The sequence below is a fragment of the Cryptotermes secundus genome, unplaced genomic scaffold (assembly GCF_002891405.2).
Source record: "Cryptotermes secundus unplaced genomic scaffold, Csec_1.0 scaffold691, whole genome shotgun sequence".
Lineage (NCBI taxonomy): Eukaryota > Metazoa > Arthropoda > Insecta > Blattodea > Kalotermitidae > Cryptotermes > Cryptotermes secundus.
The window spans coordinates 257032-282482 of NW_019743159.1; the positions used below are offsets into that span (position 1 = coordinate 257032).

Here is a 25451-nt window from a genome sequence, read left to right on the forward strand (position 1 = left end):
TACATGATATATGACAAGTCAAGTTAATTCTGAATATTAACAATTTGATATATAAGTAGATTAAAATTACAATAGTTACAATTTTTTACTGCTGATTACAATTTAGAATTAGTTAGTTACATAGCAATAAAAATGTGACAGTAATGTGTTCACCCGTGGTCGTCCGTGGTAATGTTCATGAGGAATTACAGGCACCGTGGTAATAACTATATTGTAATTTTTAAAGATAAGCCAGTAATTCTGTTTTTCAGAATCCTGTTGGAAATCTTTTTTTTTTTTTATTCGCATAGTGGGGGTTGAGTCCAGCTGGGTTCGCTCGGCACGTCGGCCATTGATTGGCCAATTGTACTTGCTCTGGGTGATTATGATGATGGAGAATTTGATGGAATGAAGACTGGGAGGGGAAACCGAAGTACTCGGAGAAAACCCACCCCAGCGCCACTTTGTTCACCACAAATCCCACTTGACCAGACCCGGGTTTGAAGCCGGCCGCTGAGGTGGGAAGCCAGCGACTAACCGCTTGAGCTATGGCGCGGCCATTGCAAATCTTTAATTAAACGTCTACGTATCCAAAGTCCGTCAACAACGCAACACTTGTTTATTCACCACTCAACACTTAAACACATGTTTTGGATATAGATGGCCATCTTCAGGTGTCTCAATGCGTGCAAACTGTTACACTGCTCTGCTGTGAGTTAAGACCGTGCGTTGCAGTCCACTTAAAAATAACGTAAATAATTAATAAAAATCCATTAAAATTTCTATTCAAATTTTTTTGTAAAATGCTATTCCACCTCATAAGGGGTGTTGTCCACTTGTTTGGATCTATGTGATATTCCAAAAGTTTCGTTTCTGCAGCTTGTTTGTTTGTTAGCCCGTTGTTTTGCTACGTATGCTCTCTGTAATATGCCCCTTGCTTGTGTGTACCCGCTAGCATCGTGTGGTGTTGTCTTCACGTAGCAAAACAACAGGCTAACAAACAGACAGACAAGCTGCAGAAACGAACCGTTTGGAATATCACATAGCTCCAAACAAGTGGACTACACCCCTTATGAGGTGGAATAGCATTTTACAAAAAAATCTGAATAGAAATTTTAATGGATTTTAATGAATATTCATGTTATTTTTAAGTGAACTGCAACGCATGGTCTTAACTCACACAAGAGCAGTGTAACAGTTTGCACGTATTAAGACACCTGAAGATGACATCTATGGCCGAAACATGTGTTAAGTGTTGAGTGGTGAATAAGCAATTGTTGCATTATTGACAGACTGTGGATACATAGACGTTAATAAGCCAGTAACAGAACTATTGAAATTAAATAATATCACAACCTACATAAATTTACAAATCTTTCAGTTGGAATGAGTACATAGCTGATATTTTAGGAAACATTGCAGTAATACTGTGTATGATAACATTCACTTTTATATATCCGTTGCAATACTTATTCAGCTTTACGGAATGTGTGGGATGTACGAATAGCTTATGTCAACAAAAGAATGGGAACTGCTTGTTTTGCAAATGCAGGGTGCGTCAGAAAGAATGGTCGCATTCTGTATATAAGTCAGTAAAGGAAGGCATCATGGTTGACATATGATTAATTAATGCTTTAATTCCTTTTACTGTCTTGCTTTTTATGTAGTTTGGGCCAAGCTATTGTATTTCAATCCACATCAGTGAATGATTTTCTGCTGTCACTCAACCTATTAGGTTAGGTATTGTTACTTATTATAATTTATGGAAGAGAAAATTGTCAATAGATTTGGTGTTTTGTGTCTGCAATATTTAGGCCTGCTTACATACCTACAATATTGTATCTACCATTAGTATGAGTTCTTGATCGGTTTACTTAATTACACTACCGGTATTTAATTTAACACATTTAGGGAACTCACCAGTTCTCTGGTAATGGCTTCAACAATGTCCTCTGCTTATGTGCTCACATTCTTACTGGCTGGTGACTGTCCTGCAACTGTCGACTATCAACTCAACTCGATTCAACTCCATTGCACTAGTGAAGTTTCAGGTCAAAGTTAAAGTCACATTGCGACTGACGATCAGTCAGTCAGTCTGTCTTGATATTGAGTCCCATCTGGGGCTCATGGCCAGATATTAGTTTCTCTTTGACAGTTACTGCCCTATTCATGTGGGGCATCCTCTCTGGTGAGATGATGGGTCTGTCATTTGTCAGAGTCACAGTCAGCAGTAGTAAGTCAGTTGTCAGTATGTACAATATATTTACATTTTATATGTTATTAAAATATATTGCATGTATATGCAATATCTAACCGTCAAAGTCAAAATTATGTTATGACCGACAGTCGTGTAGGCCATTTTGTCTTGGAATAAAGCACCCATCTGGGCTTAAGACCAGATCTCTATTTCTCAGTAATAAGTCTGTTGTCAGTATGTACAATTTACATTTTATTAAATTTATGTATATAGAACATATACAAGGCCTCTGTCAGTCCAGGCTCAGTACAGCAGATTATGCCCTATTTCTAGTAGTATTCGCTACCACGGCAGTCTAGTCACTTGAAACGGTCATATGCTTCACTGCCACCAAGTTTAAGCATTTTATACTTTCCTTTGTCAGTGTTCAGCTTGTTCAATGTTGGGAACATTTCCATTTTCATGATTTTGTATGACTTCTGCTTGTTACCTGCATAGTCATATATGTATGGAAGTTTGAAAGCCATGTGCACATCGCAGACTGGTGTGCGCCTTGGAAAATTTCCAGTGGTGTGGAGAACTTAGTTTTGCAGGCACTGCAATTTCAGTAGATGGTTGTCTGCTGCAAACTCCCAGGTGGGGCAAGCATGAGTCATGATACTCCTAATGAGCGCTTTGTGATGGGTCAGTTTAATGTCAGTGCTTAATCACTCATTTTATTACAGGAAATATATTCTAATATGTGTAAATGTTCTGAAGGCCTTGGCTTCGAACATTTCTATTTGTAATTTCCATGTAACCCCCTTTATCAAAGATTACACCGAGATATGTTGCACTATTTACAAATGGAATATTTTGTTCATTCAGTGTAAGATAAGACTCAGGTGGTCGATGGCTGTGAGAAAAGTAAATCCCCTGAGTCTCATCTTCATTTATTTTAATATTCCAGTGCTCACACCAGGACTTCATTGAGCTGAAACCACACTGGAGATTTCTGACAACTAAACCCTTCTTTTGATCTGTCATGTACAGACAAGTGTCATCAGCAGAGAGGGTTAGGTAAACTCCAGGTGTTTTGGGGCATCATTTATATACAAGGGTAAGTCAATAAGTAAGTTACAAATGGATATGGAACTTAAACAAATAAGAGTACTGATTTGAAAAATGCTTTTATTTCTCATCATAATCTCCCTGTACATTGAGTTACTTGTCCCATTGTTTCACAAGCCCCTGAAAACCAGCAGCATAAAATTCTTTGCGCTGCTGTTGTAACCAGGCAGTGAATTCCCTTTCTACAGCTTCATTGTCAGGAAAATGTTCAGCCGAAAGATCATATTAAGAGGGCTGAACAAATGGAAGTCACTTGGAGCAAGGTCAGGGCTATACGGAGGATGCTCAAAGACTTCCCACTTGAAATTTTGCAGCATCTCATTTGTCCTGTTGGCAGTATGGGGACGTGCGTTTTCATGCAAGAGCAACACGCCTTTGGTGAGGAGTCCTGGTCACTTCTGTTGAATGGCCTTATGAAGTTTCCTGAGGATGTTACAGTAGGAGTTGGCATTTATGGTTTGTCCTTGAGCCTGGAATGCGGTGAGCAGTATGCCTTCGTGATCCCAGTCACTGCCTGGTTCTGACAGCAGCCCAAAGAATTTTATTCTGCTGGTTTTCAGGGGCTTGTGAAACGATGGGACAAGTACCTCAATGTACAGGGAGATTATGTTGAGAAATAAAAGCATTTTTCAAATCAGTACTCTCATTTGTTTAAGTTCTATATCCATTTGTAACTTACTTACTGACTTAACTGCGTACATGTTGTACAAAATACAGAACAGAACAGAACCTTGAGGCACCACTGCTCACGTTTCCATTGGTGCAGACATTTTGTCTTCCATTGAAACATTGAGTTTGCGTTGTGAAAGAAAGGAGCTAATGAACTTGGTCAAACTGGCCGAAAATTCCAATTTACATAACTTATATAGCACGCCAGAGTGCTATGTGATAACAAAGGCCTTTTTGATGTCCAAGAACACTGCTGCCATAGGCATATTATTGTATAAACTGAACTCAGTCAGTTGGACGATATAGCCTCAGAGTGGACCACATAGAAAACACAGCTTCCAGCAGTTCTTCTATTGTTGCGACACACAGGTGGCCGACGGAATGCGTAGATAGCACCACTTCATAGTTAGTCCATTAGTGTTTGTTAGGAATCTGTTGTCTAGCAATGGGCTTTATTTATGGAGTCATTACTTAGCCATGGGTCTACATGCTACAGTATGTTAATGTCTTGTCACCAGAATGCAGTGCAAAATCATAACACAAAGATGACTGACAAATCTGTTGAAAATGTGACAATGTTCAGATATTTGTGAATGAGGAAATGCAGGGCAAAATCATAACTTAAGGATAAGTAACGTATTTTGAACATGTGTCAAATTTAAAATATTTAGGTATGACTAAATACAGGGCAAAATCACAACATAAAAATCCTTTAAAAATGTGGCACATTTGAAATATATGGGAAGGACAATAACAAATCAAAATATGATTCATGAAGAAATAAGGATCAGATTGAATTCTGATAATGCTTGCAGGCCTTGAGTTCAGAACCTTTTGTCTTTTCATCTACTGTCTGAAAACGTAAAAATTAAAATATGCAGAACTACAATTTTGCCTGTAGTTTTGTGTGGGTGTGAAGCCTGATGTCTGACATTAAGGGAGCATAAAACGAAAATGCATGAAAATAGGGTGCTGAGGAGAATATGTGGACCGAAGAGGGATGAAGTGATAGGAGCTTGGAGAACATTTTACAATGAGAAACTTCATAACTTGTACTGTTCACCAAGTATAAATAGAATGACCATGTCAAGAAGGATGAGATGGGCAGGGCATGTGGCATGGATGTGGGAGAAGAGGACTGCATATAGGATTTAGGTGGAAGGCAAGAAGGAAAGAGACCAATAGGAAGACTAGATCATATTAAGGTGGATCTTGGATAGAATGGGGTGGTATGGACTGAATTGATCTTACTGAGGATAGGGACCATTGGAGGGCTCTTGTGAACACAGTAATGAACCTTTTGGTTCCATAAAATGTTTGGAAATTCTTATGTAGCTGCATAACTGGAAGCTTCTCAAAGAGGGTTCAGCTGCATGGAGTTCAAGTTCTGTTATGGTGGCAGTGTTGAAGTGTCTCTGAGTTTAAGTATCTAAACTAGCTGTGAAGTGGAGTTAGTAATCCTTGGAGATATTGGGTTTTCGGACTTCATCCATCGTACTGGTTTTTAAGATGTGTTATACACCTTCATCAGAATCCTATAGTAACTACTAGTAATCCTTGCTCTGCAAATATAATATTTGTCCTTTCCATATATTGAAGTTCAGCTTACTGTATTTAGTGGACATGGTATCATGTAAATGTTGATACTGATAATTGCTTTCTTTACAGTCTATCCTAGGTGTAGCCTACTCAATGCTTGCCAGTGCTCTCTGGCCAATGGTTGCACTTGTAATTCCAGAATATCTACTGGGAACAGCATATGGCAGGTAAGCTATTACTATTTTATAAATGAATTTCATTTTTAAGCTATAGACATTACAATAACGTAAGGTAAAGTTGTATCTGTGCTTAATTAATTAAGCACACACTATGAAGTCGTATGGGACAGTGGAGATATGGCTCCACAATTCTCAATGAATTTCTGTTCCTTAATTTCTTAGTGTTTACATTATTTTGTCTACCCTTTGTAGTTCACCATGATAAATTTCTCAGCAGTTTTTTTTTATTGCTAGTGGGGTGGGACTAAGTCCCTTGTACTGCGGCCACTTCTGGCCTATTGTACCAGCCCCAGATGATAGGTGAGGGTGATTGTGGAGCAATTGGTGGAATGAAGATTGGCAGGGGAAACCGAAGTACCCGGAGAAAACCTGCCCCAGCGCCACTTTGTCCACCACAAATCCCACTTGACCAGACTCGGGAACGAACCCGGGCCGCCGCGGTGGGAAGCCAGACACTAACCGCTTGAGCTATGGCGCTGCCCTTCTCAGCAGTTACAGTAAAATATAAGATGATTCATCAGTAGCAATTACTTGTTCAGAAAGTTTATGGTATTAATGGAATATACAGTGTACAAGGTGCTATCAGAAAGTTCCCGAACTACATAAAAAAAATGCTGGCTTAAATTACACAGTTTTAGCTGCTGTCTCCTTCAAAGCAGTCTCCTTGAGAACGTATACAGCGATCCCATCTCTTCCTTTTTTTCCACACTTCATAAGGACCATGGAAGTCATTTTCCTTAATGCTGTCTAGTACCGCTTGCGATATTTCTTTTGGATGTCAGACACTCTTTCAAAACGTTTCATTTTCAATTTGGGAAACAAAGCAAAATCACAGGGGGCTAAGTCCGGCGAGTAAGGAGGATGGGGAATGATAACCATGTTGTTGTTAGTCACAATTTCTGTGGTTTTCGATTATGAAATCTGTGCGTTGTTTGTTTACTCACTGCCAGTTTCTCCCTAAATTTTCCACCACCAGGTAGTAGTGAGCATCACATTCTGCTTCCCTGAATGATCATACATCCAGTACGATTGTATTCCATCTCCTTTCTATCAACATATATGAAATTTTGATTGTAAGTCTTTCCATCCAGAGATATCCAAGTAAATTTATGAATGTTATGATGAGGGAACAGTGTACTTTTGTCAGATTTTTGGGTGTGGCAAAGTTTACTACTCTAACTCCATTATCATTACTAATTTCATGCAACTGTCTTTCTCATTCGTTGGTTTGAAAATGTCTTCCTTACCCACTTTGATATTGAAATCCCATAACAAAATTTTCATGTAGTATTAAGGGACTTTATCAAATACAGATTCAGTTCCATATAGAAGCTGTCTTTCATATCATCAGTTTTATCCTCTGTTTGGGCATTAACATTCATAACAATGATATCACACCAGCGACCTCTTAGTGTTATGTGTGATATTGTATCACTAACAAACTCCTCCCCCTCGTAACTGCTGATACGATTCTCTTACATAATAAAAAACCTGTATCTAATTCATGATTTTCTTTCCCCTTTCCACAGAAAAATGTATATTCGTCTGCTGGTTCGGTCACCTCCGTCCCATCTGACCTCCTGTACTCCCGCTAAATATATCTTATATTTTGATATTTCTTCCGCAACTGTCATGAGCGAACCTGCCCTTTATAGACTTCTAACATTCCAAGGTCCAAATCTCATATACATTTTCTTTCTCTTAGGTCGTTTATCCATAGAATCCATCCACGTCCGAGGTCCTTTATAACATTTCGTAACAAGCTTATTTTTTTTTTACCGTAAGGATTTGTTAACCACACGCCCAACTCCCAAGCTGAAGGGCCACCCCTTGCCGGTTGTCCGTGACTGCTGATTCAATATATTCGCATCTACTCACCGTATCTGTAGGCCGTGTCCTCCATCCGCAACATGAGGACGCGCCGTGCCGTGCTGTCAAGGGACCCACCTAACATGGAGAGATCTCCCCACTCAAGAATCAATAGTCCAGCCAGGAAATTCCACGTTTATTTCACAGGCAGGAGTACTGTTTGCTCTTAGGCCTATAGCGTAAAGAGTACTCCATTTCTTAGGATTTATATTCCGTCTTGAAGCAGCAGCTGGTCTCTGGTACAATGTACAGCTGAGTCGATAGGTCAACTACCTGGCTGCAAGGTAAAGCACATTATTTCTCAGCCAAACCCCAACCATATCCTACTTCATGCTCCTTGGACTGGAAAGAGGAAATCCAATTACATTGCATTTGAAACTGATCTCGACTTGCCATAATCCTGTGGGCTTCATAGAAACCGTAAAGGTGCAATATCTGTGAAAGCGGTTTCAATTTGTACTCTTCCCCACAAGTTTATAAGCGTGGAGCTGTTCCCCTTTTGCACCAAACAATTCAGTTGACCGAAATGTTGTTGTGTATACGTTGGCAGGGATCAGTGTTAATCGCATTTATGTATTAAGTCGAAGTTCGTTCTCGACCTTGCAGAATCGTAATGCTGTAGGCGTATATGGACTAACTTGTGGTTCTGAAATGATAGCTTGTTCGTGCCTTTGTATTGGTCATTTTCAATAGAATGCATAGTGGGTTTGACTGAGGCCCCCTTCCTTAGTTACTTTGCGTCAACCTACCTCCCACAAAGCAGATCCAGACACTGCCCTGGCAAGTTCCACACGACCCATTGGTTGGCTCTAGAACACAGACAGTAGATGTCAATAACCATAAATTTACGAAGACTTACAGGAGACTGTGCGGAGAAACAAGATATTCTTCTCTGAAATTTCGTGCATTCTGTTGTGTAAATCACTATAGATGATACTGTGGCATATTTGCTCAAGGCAAGAACTGTGAAGCCAGCAGAGACAGTCGTTGCTAGGGAACGGCTCTGCAAACACTCCCGCTGCTAGACAACAGATTCGTAACACGCAACGATGGAGCAAGTGGGAAGTAGTATTCTCTACGCAGTGGGGCGCCCTCCCTGATGAGAGGACGGGTCTGTCTTTTGTACATGCTGCTGGCCCTTGCTAGGGCATTTTTTCTGGGATCTCAATCCCTTGGGACTCGCGACCATATTTTGCTGTCTCAGATTTGAGACTTCCATTTTCGTCGTCTCCTGTGACTCGCAAGGTCACGCTGGAGGTATTCCCCCCCCCCCTCTTCACACAGGCACGTTGTAGCATAGTTAGTCGAGGTACTATGCTACAAGTCGGAAGGTCGTGGGTTCGAGTCCAGATAAGGTGGAATTTTTCAATTGATCTAGTCCTTCCAGGCGCACTATGGCCCTGGGTCGACTCAGCCTCTAACAGAAATGAGTACCAGGAATCTTCGTGGCGGTGAAGGGCGGCCGGCGCTTAAGGCTGACAAACCTATGGGCCTCCATGGCCTGTTACAGGGATAGCTTTACCTGTACTCTACATCACATGGAACCACATGTAAGATAATATATATTACTGACATGATACTTTAAACTTTGCCCACTGCTAGGCAACGACAAAATAAACACGTTTCCACTGCTCGATAAACATGTATCCGCGGGAAAGGATACTCGCGCAACCGACCGATCGGCCTACTGACCGAACCGACTCAGAGCCGTCAGACAGTCCCATGGGACTCGGAACCAAGAATCTCTGTGGTGGCGAGGGCCAGCAGTCAGTCAGTGAATCAATGAGAGATAACCAAGGACCAGTTGCTGAGCGAGTGCCCACTCAAGCCACCCCCAGTTGAGAGAGTAGTGACCAGTAGCAGTCAGAACTCTTCTCCCGTTGAAGAGGAGGTCAAGTTTCAGAACACTTACAAGCCTTTAAAAGAAAAATGTGATCATAGGCCCCGACGGGACCTGAAACCAGGATTTAATGTGCTGGCGAGGACCAGCAGAAATTTAACTGACCGACCGACAAGGATTGCTAGTGATTCAACGAGTAGCGGTTGAGAGTGAACTCTAAGCCAGCCGCGATCCACTGAGAACGTGGGCGCCGAAGCAGAAGAACTTTCACGGTTAGCAGCCGTAGCCTAGTAACGCCTAGTGAAGACTATAACCTAGTAACGACTAACGGGACTTAGCGTACGCTATAGTGTTTTTTAAGCGTGGTAGTTCAGCGATAGCGTTATAATCCTTTGTAGTTACGAGTTATAAGTGTTCAATAAATCCAGTTACCAATCCAACCCCCGTGTCTGGTTACTAACACATGATAGTACGTATAGCTTAAATGGTGTAGCGGCGGGCTACTGGCCGGACGGCCGGCTTTCAGTTCCCGGTAAGATCAAGAGATTTTTCCAGAACTATCTCAGATCAGCACCAATTGCTACTCCTAGCAGTACTTTTTAGTTGCTAATTTAACGACGTTCACAGTATGGGACCATGTGCCGTCGAATGGTAGGGTGATTGATAAATTATAATGATGTAGGTGGTAGAGGCACTATGCAACAAGTCGGAAGGTTGCGGGCTCGAGTCCCGATAAAGTGGATTTTTTCAGTTTACCTAATGGCCCTTGGGTCGACTCAGCCCCTAACAGAAATGAGTACCAGGAATCTTCATGAGGTTAAAGCGCGGCCGGCGCGTAAGGCTGATAACCTCACTGCCATTTGTGAGCCGATTGTCTAGAAAATGTGTGAGTCTCGACGTCTCACAACCCTATGGGCCTTCACAATCTGTTACAGGGATAACTTTACCATTTTTATCTTTTACAGTGAAGCGATTGTGGCTTAATCGCCGTCCTATTCCGCTCTTTGCTTTCAGAGACTGAGGAAAACCATGAAGATCTTAAGAATAATCGGTGTCCCACCTAAGATTCGAGCCGAGCACCTCCCGAAAAGAACCTGTTAGGTTATAGTAGTAGTAGCAGCACTTAGAACTGGAGCCAGTGGAAGGGGGAGAGGGGAATGAGACAGTCAGATCGCTACAGTTAAATGATATCGATACATTCCATTATAATTGTTACTTGGACGCTTCTGCCTCGGGTCAGCAGCCCGAGCTATGTGTGTGAGTGTGAGTAAATCTCTATTTATCTAGTGCTACAGTGACCTATGTCTTTCCTATTTTTTTATTTTTATGTAAGATTTGAAGCTTTCACGTTCGAATAAACCCTTTAAAATCGTCTAAGGAAAATCCTCCTCGTGGTTGAGCTGAAACGGATATTTCGGAGACTTGCTGTACCTCCATCTTCAGGGTTTGATTATACAGAATCTATATATGTGAGAAGCCGCGCGGTGTAAAGCATGAACACTGGGATTTTGGGTTCGAATCCCACTTGACGCATGGATGTCTGTTTGCGTTTATTCTGTTTGTGTTGTTCTGTGTGTAGGTAGATGCCCTACGATGGGCTGATCCCCCGTCCAAGGAGTCGTACCAACTGTGTAAAAGAACAAGAAACTTAAAAAGCTGCGAAGGTGCAACAAAGGGCTTAGAGCCATAGATATATGTCAGGCTATTCCCTATTGGCCGGGTGAGCGACAGGATGGCAAGAGTCGGCCTGGGCGGTCCCCATTTACAACAGAGTCCATAGACTTGGTTCCCTTTTGACCTGACATGAGGCCCTATATCTCCTGTATATATGTTACGTCTTGTTTTGTACATTTCGGGCTCTGCATTCTCAGAATTCAGTCGTAACCAACAGGACTGAAAATTACAAAATTCATGTTTCAAGAAGCTCTTTTATATAAGCATTTTACATGGAAATTACGACAGCTGATGACGGAAAGACTTTTGTAACAGAATCACCTAACAGAAGAATTAATAATACCTGTGACCAGCGCACGCTGCGCTCTGTCGGCGCACTGTATTACCATAATTTCACGCACTATCACTAAGATTTTATTTGCATAGACATTTGTGAGATAATATGTACACAGAATTGTAAATAACTTTTCAATATATTCGGTTTTCAAAAACATATGACAGAAGAGAGACCCATTGTCTCGTCAGAAGATATTCCATAACTTCTATAAGTGCAGCTGTCAGATGTAAGACTTCAGATGAGGTGAAGAAAGGGCTCGGCACGGAGACGAGCTGACTGATTGGCCGCCAGTCAGTCTGACATACGAGCAACTTACGATCGATCCCCCACATCTACCCTGATGATGGAGGCAGAGAATATCTCAAAAACGTTGTTTCCTAGCTGAACGCCCAGGCAGATTTCAGTTTCTCTATGTCTCTAGTCGGTACAGCAGTAACCGAACAGTTTGGTCTAGCAATAACACTCTTGACTTGTAGTTGGGAGATGCTGGGTTCGTATTTCGGCCGGTACATCGGCTGTCCTGACTGATGTCTCTCCTGGTTGTCCTTATTCCCCCATGCAAGCGCCGGAATAGTCCTCGGTTAGACCACAACCGCTTTCGTCAACATCCTTTCCAAATTATCATTCGTCGTCAATCTATTCGTCACTCTACAGTTTAGCTATTGAAGGCGTCATTAAACAACCTGAAAATAAATAAATGCAGTACGTGGGGCGTTCCCCCTCATCCCGGCAACTAAGATCCCCAAATCCTATCATATTGTGGCGTTTAAGCCCGTTTCTAGGCAGCGACCGCGAAACGACATACGAAACGACATTCGCTGCTAGGTAACGCACTTTAATAAGCAAGAATAGATGGCCGCTGCTACGGGATGACTATGACCGCAAGGGTTCAGTCGGCAAAAATTATCTAGTCGTGAGTCTCAAGGGGCTTGGCGCCAAGCCGAACTGATTGGTGGTAAACCTGAAGTCGTAAAGGAACTCTGATTTTCATCAAGTCAGTTGTGTACTGCAGGCTGTTAAGAAACGGAACAGTTGCCGTCGGCAGCGCAGTCGTTCTCTGGTCCGAGTCCCACGGGACTCATGTTCATATTTTACTGTCTCAGATTCGAGACTTCCCTTTTCATCGCCTTCTACGACTCTCAGGGATACGGTGGAGGTATTGCACCCCGCCTCCACACGGGATCCTCGCTAACTGGGTCGTCCCAGTTGTCTTTCTTAGAACAACTCTGCAAGAACCGAGTAGAAAACACCGTTTCCAACAGTAACTCTGTGAGATTCGAAAGCGTTCTGACAATGGTGGGTGACACAGAATTACTGGATTTTTGGACTTTTTCCGTCGTCCGGAATTCTAGGTAATAGAGGACACGACGTTTAGGAAACCGGACCTGTTTCCGTCTTCAGGTGAGGAAGGAAAACACCTAATGACTGAGATTAGCTCTTTCTAAGGGGCCCAACTGAGTAGGTGTCTTCCATTTCTCACCTTAAGACGGAAACAGATCCAGTTTCCGAAACGTCGTGTCCTTTATTACCTAGAATTCCGGACGATGGAAAAAGTAAAAATACCCAGTAATTCTGGGTAACTCTATTATTGCGTACGTTTCGTTACCTAGAAACGGGATGTCACACAGCAAGGGCTGTGCACGCTGCAGTATATTTGGGGGGGGGGGAGCTCCGTCAAACGTGACAGAAGTGTTCGTCTGTTCCGGCCTGAATGCTCGCCCGTAAAGAAATAAAGTTCACAGTTTTTATGAGACCTGCAAGCAACTTGGCAGATAATTGGATTTCTTTACTAAACCTACAGAATTTATATAAAATTGGTATCCCGCGTCTTAACGTGCCACTCTATTGAAAATCCTGCACTGATATTTGTCGAGTTCGATACTCGGGTTTGCTGTATTAGTGTCGTCCTGTACTTCGGTGTTGTGGAGCGAAAGCTTTGAATAAACAATGGACAGATTGGCGAGGGGGAGGAACGTATAGCATCTGAGCGGCTTTGTATCCCATGAAATACATGAACCTTCCTCTACTTGGCTGTGAAGACGGGTAGGGGTCTGGGTCCCCTCTAATCGTAAAGATTTCCTTAATCCTTCTCATACTTACAGTAGTCTCCTTGGATTGAGGCTCAGTGCATCGTAAGACATTTATCTTTATAGGACAACACAGAAAATGCGGACGTGCTTAAACCGAGATGACGGTGCTCAGATTCCGCTGTCACTGCGATCGGGTCCTCAGTCTGCTGGAGCAGTGCGGCAGGAAGTCAAGCAGCAGTAGGTGAAGACCCACTGTCTCTTGCAAATAGAAGGCGTACGGGCTAGACGACCAATGGGTCGGAGTTCAAGTCGCGGTGGGGGCAAAAAATTTTCACTTCTCCATATCGTCTAGATCGGCTCTGGGTAGGATCTACCTACCCCTAGGTAGATATCCTAACCAATGGGTACCGGGGGCTCTTTCATCGGGGTAAAGCGGCCAAAGCGTGAAGCTGACCACTCACCTCCAACTAGTGCCGGGGACAAGAAAACGTGAGTCTGTATATCCGTAAGTCTTCATGGCGTAGTGCTTAATTAGTTAAGCACAGGGACACTTTGCCTTACACAGTGCTAATTGCAAATTAATGTGAGGACCTACTAACACCGCGATGCGGAGCCCTACAGAAGCTGCTAGTCTATGGAACCCATAAGGCTTGGGGTTCTCGCGGTAGTGACGAAGATAACCGTCGTCTGGGATATGATGCCATATAGTCTGGTAGAACGTTATCAGAGTTTCGGATGAATATGTTGCTTCCATCTTCAGGGCAGAAAATTATTCTATAATCTTAATTATTACCACCTTCATGAGAGGATGCCACTTTACTCTATCCTGACCCAAGTGAATTTTGACGACACTTTCTTTAAGAGAAATAAGGGATAGCTCAGTCGGTATAGCGACAGACGGTCTTGGTTCATTTCATGGTAGAGACGGGAGATTTTTCTATTCTCCATAACTTTCAGACCTGCTCTGGAGCCCATTCAACCTCCTATACAGTGGGTACCGGGGGTAAAGTGGCCGGCGGTTGGAGCTGACCATTCACCTCCATCTAATTCCGAGGTCAAGAATGGTGGAGCTATAACTCCACTCCCCCACTCGTCTTCATGGACAATATCACCATTACCTTTACTTCCTTATGATCAGCTTTGTTAATTACACTCTTAGCTACGCTTGGTTGTTCCAACACTTTACGCATTCCTCGCCTTTCCAATGAGTGCTACGCCCATAAATACGCCTATCATCCTACGTTGCTTCTGTCATTAAGCATCACTCCATTTTTTTTCTTTGGCACTACAGCCCCAGTGGGCCTAGGCCTACCTCCATGAACTTCTCCGTTCACTTCGGTTTTTTTAGATCTTACACATTCGGTAGGACTCCTTGGGAGGGTGATCAGCTCGTCGCAAGGCCTCTACCTGTAGACAAACACAGAAAAACGCACACAAACATCCATGCCCTGAGTGGGATTCGAACCCACGATCCCGGCTTCCGAGCGAGCGAAGACAGTGTATGCCTTAGACCGCTCGGCTACTGTGACCGGCAGTGTATAAGAATAATATATAAGAATTCAGTTCGTACCTCACAGGAAACATTCGAACCCACGATCCCGGCTTCCGAGCGAGCGAAGACAGTGCATGCCTTAGACCGCTGGGCTACCGTGACCGGCGCATCACTCCATTAAGTCTTCGAAATAAAGCACCAATTATTCTTTACTTAGACAGTGGTAGTTGTTCTGACGCTTCAGCCGTCTTTACCGGTGGGGAAACAACCGTAGGAGGTTTCCTGCTCTTCAGAGCAGTTCTTAATTTGATGGGGACAAAAACATTTACCAAGATTCATGGAGGGATATGAATCCTGGGCCCTCAGTGCACAGCCACTAGATGTACTGACCGAGAAATCACTGCCTACCTTACAACTGGGCGGAGAATAATGAATTTATATAACAATTTATATTATTTTGACTCCGATAAGATGAATGACCATCTGCCTCTGAAAGTTTGTTCACTCTTGACTTCAGGCGTCGCATACCGCTGTGATGTCCAGGCCGGGGAAGCAGCGTTGAGGGAGGGGGGTGAGGAAGAGAAGGCGGTGACTAAAGCCATCGAATCATGATATATTTGATAGGATTCTATAAATCTGCTCGGACTTGCTTTAGACCTGCCGGGGGTTACAGGAAAAGCGGTAGAAGGAACATACAACGTGAATCTGACAGTTTACCGTTCCATGTCGCTTTCACCCTGAACATAGGGGTAATATGTTTCTCCGAAACTTCCGTAACTGCCTAGAAAAAGAGACCTCAGATCTCTTGCCTGTTGTGCGTCCACACGTACAAACTACTGCATGTTGAACTTGTGGTGTCAACATTATAACATACATGCAATAAACAAAATAGATTAACAGACAGAATATTGTAGCATGCAGATCCGTTGCTAAGTAATGACTCTGTAAACAACGCTCATTGCTAGGCAACAGATTCCTAACATGCACCAATAGATTAACTGGGAAGCGGCGTTCTCTACGCGGTCCTTGCTATAGCTGCTTGTCGCAGCAATAGAATTGGTAGAAACGATGTTTTCTATGCGGCTCGTCCCGAGATGTTATAAGCAGGACAAGTCTAGAGTTTAGTTAGCTGGGAAACAGTTGCCGGCCAGTAAGGGCGTAAACACGGAATGGTTGTCAGTTTTGGACCCCGCTGCATAACCAAAACATCCAAGAATGGGAGGGAATCATTAACTTCAGTTCCATAGTGAATTTGATGGTAGTCCTAATGCTGTTAATATGATGCACAAATTGCTGTAACTTTGCTGGTCCACGTGGCCATACCACGAAAGTGGCCTCCACGTATATGAGCTATTTAGCGGTTTTGTGGTCTGCGGTGTCCAGTGATATTTCCTCTATGTTACTGCCCACCGCAGATTATTATTATTATAAATGCAATTACAACTACAATTAACTAAATTCATATTTTTTTTTGCTAGTGGTGTGGGACTAAGTCCCTTGTACTGCGACCACTTCTGGCCAATTGTACCAGCGCCAGATGATAGGTGAGGGTGACTGTGGAGCAATTGGTGGAATGAAGATTGGCAGGGGAAACCGAAGTACTCTTAGAAAACCTGCCCCAGCGCCACTTTGTCCACCACAAATCCCATTTGACCAGACGCGGGATCGAACCCGGGCCGCCGCGGTGGGAAGCCAGAGACTAACCGCTTGAGCTATGGCGCGACCTTAATTAATATTAATGAAAAATAAGTATGCTATACACTAAACCGTAAGTGTAATGAAATACGTAATGTAATGAAGAGACGGTCACAGTAGCCGAGCGGTCTAAGGCATGCACTTTCTTCGCTCGCTTGGAAACCGGGATCGTGGGTTCGAATCCCACTCAGGGCATGGATGTTTAGTTTGTGTGTGCGCGTTTTTCTATGTTTGTGTACAGGTAGAGGCCTTGCGACGAGCTGATCACCCGCCCAAGGAGTCCTACCGAATGTGTAAGATCTAGAAAAACCGAAGTGAACAGAGAAGTTCATGGAGGTAGGCCTAGGCCCACTGGGGCTGTAGCGCCAATGGGAAAAAAAATGTAATGACGTGATGCGCTCATGTTTCACCACTTCATTCCACTTCACTACACTTACATCTTCACCACAATTTACTTCACTTCACTTCATTCCCTGCATTTTTTGATGATTTGCCCCACACCTTCAATTCGCCTTATATCACTTTCCTAACACTTTTACTAGAATTACGTGATTTACAGGAAAGAGTCCCTAAAGCTGCAGGTAGTTGGTTCCAGAGCTGGATGGTTCCATTTACAAAGGACTCTATCTTAAAATCGCTCTTCTTTCTTCATGTGTGTAGAATTTGTTTTATCCTGTCTTGTCATCGTAGTGAATGCACGGAAACACCCTGTGCTATAGCTGAGGCTGTACTGTGTTTCAGATATGCAGGAAGAAACATGACGAAATGATATTCAGAGGTTGGCATGCATGTCGAGTTAGTGTCCAGAAGTTTGGGTTGTTTGACAAATCTGGAACACAAACAGTGATACTGAGATCTCACAGTGGTTCTGTGTCTAGGTTTCTTTGGAGATTTTCTGAACGAACTGACACCTGCAGCCAGTTTCTGCTACTAGGATCCATTTGACTCTATCCGATTAGATAGTCTATCATTTCTTTTTCAGGCGTTTGACCCGATGCGGTGTGTTTATCGGTTGCTGTTGTTCGCAAAACGTTCACTTTTTAAATATCTTATTTTATTTTTCCTAAGCAGTGATGCTAAGAAGAATAGTCAGAGTAAAGTAATTCTGTGTTTGAAGAACTGTAAGGTTCTGTAGTAAGTTTTCCCTGTTCGTTTTCACATTTTGTGAGTGACGTGTGCAACAGAAGACGGAAGAGGAGAGGTTTCTGCGCAGTTTTTCGTGCAGGAAAGGCACTGAAGAGCTCTGTGAGTACAAGTACGAGTATATACTGTATACTAAATAAAATGAACACCGCACATTTAGACTCGAATTATGTTTAACATCTATAGGGTTAATGATAAAATACAAAATCCCGGTTTCAAGAAGATCTTTGAAATAAGCATTTTTTAATAAAATGACGACAGCTGTTGATACAGAGACTACTGTAGGCAGATCCACTTTCCCCCAGAAGATGAAATAATGTGTGAAGATTAATGAAATTGAAAGGATATGGAAGGAAGTCACTGTAGTCTGATTGAGGTAGTATCCTGGCATTTGCCTGGGGGGACCGAGGAAAATCATGAGAAACCTCAGACGTGATATCACGTGTCTTGCCCGAGACTTAGACGGTCCAACTTAACGATCCCTTCGAATTTACGATTTTTTTCATGCCAGTTTTAGCCTGAAAGCCCACTAACTTAAGTCCGGTGTTCCCACCTACTCCCTCATGCAGCGAACTGTCCCCTTCTGAGTTTGTCCAGTAACCCAGCCTTTTGCTGCGCCATAGATCAAGCGGTTAGTCGCTGGCTTCCCACCACGGCGGCCTGGGTTCGATCCCGCGTCTGGTCAAGTGGGATTTGTGGTGGACAAAGTGGCGCTGGGGCAGGTTTTCTCCGAGTACTTCGGTTTCCCCTGTTAATCTTCATTCCACCAATTGCTCCACAATCACCCTTACCTATCATCTGGGGCTGGTACAATAGGCCAGAAATGGCCGCAGTACAAGGGACTTAGTCCCACCCCACTAGCAATAAAAAAAGAACCACCCTTTCCATAAAGTAATATCTAGCAGGAAAGAATTGAACATATGTGATAAAGAGTTTTTAAAGTTTAATTCTTTTTTTAATCGAATCTGCGTTTACGTTGATCAGTAGATGTCTGTAAAGATATGTAATTATCGTTTTACTTAATTTCCCTCCATTTCCATAGGCAAGTTTAGGAACTTTAGTGCATGAAATGGGCTTCCAGGAGTGTTACTGCAGCTTACAACATTGCGCTTATGGGAAATACGGGTCAGACTTGTGAAGGCTCTCGGGGAACAAACCAGGTCGCAATGCCGTCTTGCTGGTGTTGTATTGTCTCCTTGATGAGAGTAACTGATTATTAATTGTAAAAAAGTAGAAATAATGAGGCAGAGCGCAGTGGCCACGGGTTCTAAATCATGAACCGTCTTTGCTCGCTCGAACACTGGGATCGTGGTTTCGAATCCCACTCGAGACATGGTTGTCTGTGTGTGTTTCTTCTATGTTTGTGTTGTCCTGTGTTTAGGTAGAGGCCTTTCAACGATCTGATCACCCGTCCAAGGAGTACTACCGTCTCTGTATAAAAAGTAAAGTAAAGCTATCCATGTAACAGGCCGTGAAGGCCCATAGAGTTGAGAGATGTTGAGGGTCCCACATTTTCTCTAGACAGTCGACTCACCATGGGGATAAGATTGTCAGCCTTACGCGCCGGCCGCCCTTTACCCTCAGGAAGGTTCCTCGTACTCAGTTCTGTTAGAGGGTGAGTCGACCCCAGGGTCATAGTGCGGCTGGAACGACTAGGTCCATTGGAAAAATCCACTTCATCGGGACTCGGAACCTCGACCTTCCGGCTTGTAACATAGTGCCTCAACCAACTGCGCTAAGCGGCCTCCGTAGTCTAGGGGTAACGTTCCCACCTCATGACTCAAGGTACGCGGGTTCAAACCCGGCGGAGGTCGTGGAATTTTTAAGGGCGGAAAAATTCAGGGAACAAGTCCTCCGGGAGGGACTTTAAGCCATAGGTCCCGTGTCGTAGCTTTACGGCACGTAAAAGAACCTCATGTCTCAAGGAGACTTCTGAGCCAAATTTAGGACATTTCCCGCCCAACAGTAGTCTCTAACGCCTCTGGTAGATGGGGGAAGCATCGAGATACCGCTGAGCCAGTAGAGGCCGAACTCGCTGGCTGAGTCGGGACTGATGGCACGCACCAGTACCGGTAGGGTATAGAGACTGGTAGAATATCAAAAGGGGGACGCACAATGGACCAATACCTGGTCTAAATGCATGGGGAAACCCACCCCCTCCAATAACAACAACAACAACAACAACAACAACAACAACTACTACTACTACGCTACCGCGTGCCCCGGTGTTGCTCTATGCCTGGGCTCTTCTTTTGATAGAATTGTGCCTCCCATTTTGTGTCAGACTGTACAGCCTTTTCCTTGCTCAGATCTACACATCGCTCCCTAGTGATATTGATAGCATTCGGAAAGCGATACAGGAACCAACCGGACATGAAATCTGTCTCACAAATCCCTATCAGGACGGATCCACTACACAGATTGACCTTTGTCCATCGGCTGACCTTAACATCTGCCATCAGTTATGTCGCCTTAACATGACAAGGCTCTGTGAGCCCCCTCCTGGAGGTTCAGTGGACAATTGCAGAGGGTGCGGCGTTATGGCGCGGAAGTAACACCCTTCTGCAGTAATTCGGCATGACATCGCAATACTGGGCTCATGCATCTTGAGACAGCCCGGCGTCTCTCAGTGCAAACAGTTGCCACTTCTGTTCTTCGCAATTCAGTCTCGAGTGCAAAGAGAATAATGTTCTTCTTATCTCATGAGCTTGTTCTTACCAATTATCTAAAATTACCGGTCGTTTCGGAAAGGAGAACAGGATGCCGGATGCATAGCTTGAGAATGTGTACACTTAACAAATACAGTAAAACGGCAAAGCTATCGCATGGCCACGGAGGCCCGTAGGCTTGTGAGACGTCGAGGTTCCCACAGATTATAGACAATCGGCTCACAGATGGTGGTGAGGTTGTCAGCGTCACGCGCCGGCCTCCTTTATCCCACAGAACGATTCCTGATACTCATTGCTGTTACTGGCTGAGACGCTCGCAAGGACATAGTGCGGCTAGAAGAATTAGGTCCATTGAAAAATCTAGTGATCTCGTCGGGAAACGAACCTGCCTCCTCCCGGCTTGTAACCTAGTGCCTCAATAAACTACGCTATCGCGTGCCTTCGTTGTAACGGACAACTGGCTGAGTACAGATGTCAGAGATGTCGAGGCATTGAGAGAGCTTTGTAATTATAAAACTATTAAAATAAAAGAGAACCCCAATGTAAGAACCTTTATGTAATCACATTGTATATATATATATGTTTATTGCATGTAATGGCTGTGTATTCTATGGTGTACTTCGTGAATATCCCATCACTCAGTTATAGCGTACATCGGCGATGACGTACACACAGTCCATTATAACGATGTGTTACTGTACTATCATACTCTGTTGTAATGCCACCCGAGGGACCGCAGAAATTACGCCGTTATAAACAAGTTCCGTAAAAACAGATGAAGTGACTAGATGAGATTTGAAGAAGAAATATGACATTATGAGGGTCCAGGAAAGCAAGGTGGAAGTGAAATTTAACGGGACACATCAGCTGTTGTCTATGCCGATGATGTGAGTCTACTGGGTGATAATGTAGATACCATAAAGAAAAACACACAAACTTTAATTGATGCAAGTAAAGAGGTTGATCTAGAGGTAAACACAGAGAAAACTGAGTACATGTTGCTGTCTCGTCACCAAAATGCAGGGCAAAATCATGATATAAAGATAGGAAACAGATGTTTTGAAAATGTGGCACAGTTCAGATATTTGGAAACGACGATAACAAATCAAAACCTGATTCAGGAGAAAATTAATAAGAGGAGATTGAATTCGGGTAATGCTTGCTTCCATTCAGTCCAGAACCTTTTGTCTTCTCGTGTGCTGTCTAAAAACATACAAATTATAATATAAAAATGTATAATTTTGCCTGTGGTTCTGTATGGGTGTGAAACTTGGTCTCTGACATTAAGGGAGGAACATAGCTTGAGGGTGTTTGAGAACAGGGTGCTGAGCAGAATATTTGGACCGAGCAGAGATGAAGTGACAGGAGGTTGGAGGAAACTACATAATGTGGAGCTTCATAACTTGTACACTTCGCCAATTATAATCAGAATGATCAAGTGAAGGAGAATGAGATGGGCAGGACATGTAGCACGAATGAAAGAAGTGGAATGCATATAGGATATTGGTGGGAAGGACGAAGGAAAGAGGCCAGTAAGAAAAAGAAAACGTAGATGGGTGAACAATAATGATACGGATCTTAGAGAGATCGGATGGGATGATATGGATTGGATTGATCTGGCTCGGGATAGGGAGCAGTGGAGGGCTCTTGTGAACACGGCAATGAACCTTCGGGTAACAAAGTTTTGTGGATATTCTTGAGTAGCTGAGCAGCTGGCTGCTCCTCAAAGACACAGCTCCATGAGGTTAGTTAGTTACGTAAACTAGATCTTACGATATATATATATACACATAACAAAAACAAACTCCGTTATGCTAGTCCGCAAGCGAACTATACCGACCTAGCGATCGCCGCTTGCCGGCGAAGTTTAGTGTCAACTTTTGCGGATAGAGGGTGTCGCGTGGTCAGCGCAACAAATCCGCACGGCCGCTAATTTCGGTTTTCTAGACCGGAGCCGCTATTTCCTTGAAATAGCTCCTCAATTATCATCATGAGGCTGAGTGGACCCCGTTCCAGATCCACTACTTCTCAGAAAAAATCTGGTAGCGCCGAGAATCGAACCCGGACCTCTGGATCTGTAGCCAGAAACGCTGACCACTAGACCATAGAGGCTATAAAAGTGGTAAATTTAAAGATGCAGACATACTTCTTTGAGCCTGTTTGGTACTGAATGTACTTTTTCCATACATTTTCAGATGGTATACCCATAGGTCACTGGGTATTGTTTAAAAATGGTCGTTGGCACAGAGGGCAGGAGAAAGTCCTGTTAAAATTTTCGCTGTTCATGTGAAGAAGTGTTGTGAGAACATACATATTCTTTCGTAAGAACCGTTGCGTAATCTAGCAACTGATTACAGAGAATCCGGTTCCTATTGTTGCCTAGCTCAGACCATATAGAAAACAGTTCCCCCATAGTGTTACATGTTGGGAAGTGTTTAGTTGGCCGTGCCTGGCAATACTTTGAACAATTCCGTTAACAATATTATCCCCATCTACGTTTAGATCTTCTTACTAATATCATTCCTTCAGATTTTCCTACCAAAAATGTTTATTCACTTTTCTTCGCTCCCGTACGTGCTACATGGCCTGCCAATCTCGAGTTCTAATTCTGTGCGAAATGAATAACTGCAGGTGTTAGAGAAGCTGGATCTGGATACTGGAGTTCAGGTGCCTCTGTAATTGTAATGACGTCAGAGCCGTTACTGCGCAGTGGAAAGTGTGATGAATGCACCGATGTAAGCCTACTACAGAACATGTGGCATGGAGCAGGTTGATATGAAGGTAACGCTGTAGACTTTTATGTGGTAGGTGCTAGATGCTAGGTTCGAATCTTAATCAGGACACCCGCTATTCTCACTGATGATTTTCTTAGGTTTCCTCAGTCCTAGGCAAATGTGGATTCCATTATACACCAGCACAGTTTACATTCAGCGCTCTGTGGAGCCTAAGTTAAAACAAGCCAGCAATGAATGTGGTAGCGTAGTGACATCTGGTTATCGGCTTCGTGAACTATCCTTGTCAGACTTTTCCCTCTCCGAGGATCATGCGCGGAACTGTTCTTGTTAGTTCTTCCCCCCAGTAAACTGTTTGCTGTTTTGATAGTTTCATGTGTAAAAATCCTAATCACAAGTGTCACCAAGATTTCACATCAGATTAACTGCAGGTTCTAGTTCCTACAGCTTAGTTCAGAACCTCTTATTTTTACTTCTTCTGTAAAGGAACGTAAAACTTAAAACAAGGAAATACTAATTTTACTTGTAGCTTGGCTTGCTACCTGCTTCACTTTGGTTTCTTGCCTGGCTTAATTCTTCGATCTTGAAGATGGGGGCAATATGTTGCTCCGAAACGTCGGTTGACTTCCAACGAACTATGAACTCTTCTAATTTTACTTGTTATATATAAATGTCGAAGTTTGGTCTCTCGCTCATGAGGGAAAGGTTGGAGTTCAAGGTGTTGGGAATTGATTCTAAGTGGGAGCAAATAATAGGAGAACGGAGGAATGTACATGCATAGGATCTTCATAATTGTACTTTTTTTGAGGATTATGGAAAGGAAATTACGGATGTTCGGTTGGGCGGGACATGTAACACGCGTAGAGGCGATGGAGAAGTGTATAAACAAATGTAGCTGGAAAACAAGAAGGTCCTGGAGATTCTTAAACATGATCAGGATGTGAGAATTTCGATTGGATTAAGCTTCCCACGGTATGCCGTTATTACGGCCATGTCTGTGAAGATTACGGTTTCCCGTGTTGTAACCCCGTGAAGCTCGAAGAGAGCCCCGCGTGCCGCAGGAACCTTTCTAAGGCAGAATGTTTAAGGAAGCAGGAAACCAGCGCAGTAACTCAGAATAGGTGCACTGCAGAAGGTCATAAACATTCGCTTTCCATAAAAGACGAAGAATCTCTTGGTCAGCAGAGCAAGTATCAGCTTTTCAAGGTGGTCACTATTCAAGTGTTTCAGATAAATTTAACTTGGAACAAATGTAAGGCGTGTGACGTGCATTCGGGAAGTGCTATGTTTGAATTCCGCTCAAGAAATTGTTTTCTTGTTAATGGGTTTCATGGGGTTTTCTATAGAAATTACGGCCCACATTTATGTAGGTACCGCCGCTTCGTCTCATATTCATAATTATTTTAGCCAGTCACCACTTAACATCAGGAGCTGAAAAATGTCGTGAAATAACCCATTAACCGATATAATTTAGCATTAGAGAAATATAATTGGATTGCATGGACTGGATTGATCTGGCTTAGGATAGGAACGAATGACATACACTTGTGAACACGGTAACGAATCATCGGGTTTCATAAAGTGTTGGGAAGTTGTGGAGTTAGTTTCGAAGGCGCACGACATTCTAATGCGGTGCGGATGAAATGACACGTAGGTAGTCTCCACTCTACAGCATTCCCCGAGCTTGTTGCCGTGTGAATGCCAGCTCCCCTTGCTCTAAAGTAATACAGAAACACTTCTTGCACCACTTTTGCCTTGTAGAATTGCTGCAAAGTACGAAGTGTAACCTAAATAGTCTGAAGTCACACACAGGCCATAAGTTAAGTTCTGTGTCACATTTTAACTTGAAGAGAGACGCGGATAAGATCTTTTTTAACCGTTTCACGTGCCTAGTATTATGGAAATTAAGCGAAAGTGTTTTTCTTGCTTTTGTTTCGAGACTCCTTCATCTTCTTCCTTGTGGAGAGGGACTGTGCACATGTAGCGTGTATCACGCCATCTAGTGGCTGAAACTCGGAACTGTAATAAAAATCACGCCAAGCCTTTGTTGTAGCCCTTTTAACCTGAACATCAGGATCATGCCTTACTTGAGTGCTCAGTTATATCATGCAAATTTTCTAGGTTAACAGTTTCACTGCCAATTTAAGTCATTTCTGCTCCTTTACTAATAGACTCTTGTTTCTCTTAGGCAGATTGGAATCTTTGACGGAAAAACGGAAACGGAAGATGCTATAATC

General features: G+C 43.2%; 1 long non-coding RNA gene across 2 annotated transcripts; it reads left to right on the plus strand.

Moving 5' to 3' along the window:
• The first annotated feature begins 121 nt into the window (after window positions 1–121).
• Window positions 122–25451, plus strand: LOC117283047. Of its 2 annotated transcripts, none has more exons than XR_004514053.1 (4): window positions 122–196; window positions 5624–5721; window positions 17412–17915; window positions 25403–25451. It is a non-coding gene; the product is annotated as an uncharacterized LOC117283047 (long non-coding RNA). The 2 variants fall into 2 exon arrangements; XR_004514052.1 differs by having other exon boundaries at window positions 143–199.